The following is a 583-nucleotide window of genomic DNA, read 5'->3' as shown; positions in this document are numbered from 1 at the left end:
TGTTATGCAATAATCACATTGATAATTAATATTAATTATTAATTAATAGTAACTAATAAAACTGTGAAAGAATAAAAAAATAAAAAATAAAAAAATTGTATTTTGTATTTTTTGATTGATTAAAATTGATTATTGATTGATTTTTTGATTGATTAAAAAATTGTAAGGATAAATCTAAATATATATAGAGTATTGTTTATAAAAGATAAAAATAAATAAAAATAAAAAAAGATAATAACAAGTGATTTAATAGTAACAATAAATTAATGCATGAGCAATAATGGTTTGTGATGTTTTTCTTCCAAAACACCATATATGAATATTGAGAGACAGGAGATGGGAGTGGGTGGAATTGTGGTTGAAATTAGAGATAAGATAAGGGGAAGAAATGATGTTGGTGGCGGTAGTGGTTTGGGAGAGGGTGTTTGGAAGAAAAGATAGAATATATTTGGAAAATGATGATTATGTAGAGGGTAAAATTAAAAAAAAATTAGTGATTATATTTGGACTAGAAAAATTTAAAGACAGGAAAAAAATTGATGCAAATTAAAAATATTAAAAATAAAATTAAAATAAATTAAAA

The sequence above is a fragment of the Arachis duranensis genome, chromosome 4, assembly GCF_000817695.3.
Source record: "Arachis duranensis cultivar V14167 chromosome 4, aradu.V14167.gnm2.J7QH, whole genome shotgun sequence".
Classification (NCBI taxonomy): domain Eukaryota; kingdom Viridiplantae; phylum Streptophyta; class Magnoliopsida; order Fabales; family Fabaceae; genus Arachis; species Arachis duranensis.
Note: the sequence above shows the minus strand (reverse complement) of the source record.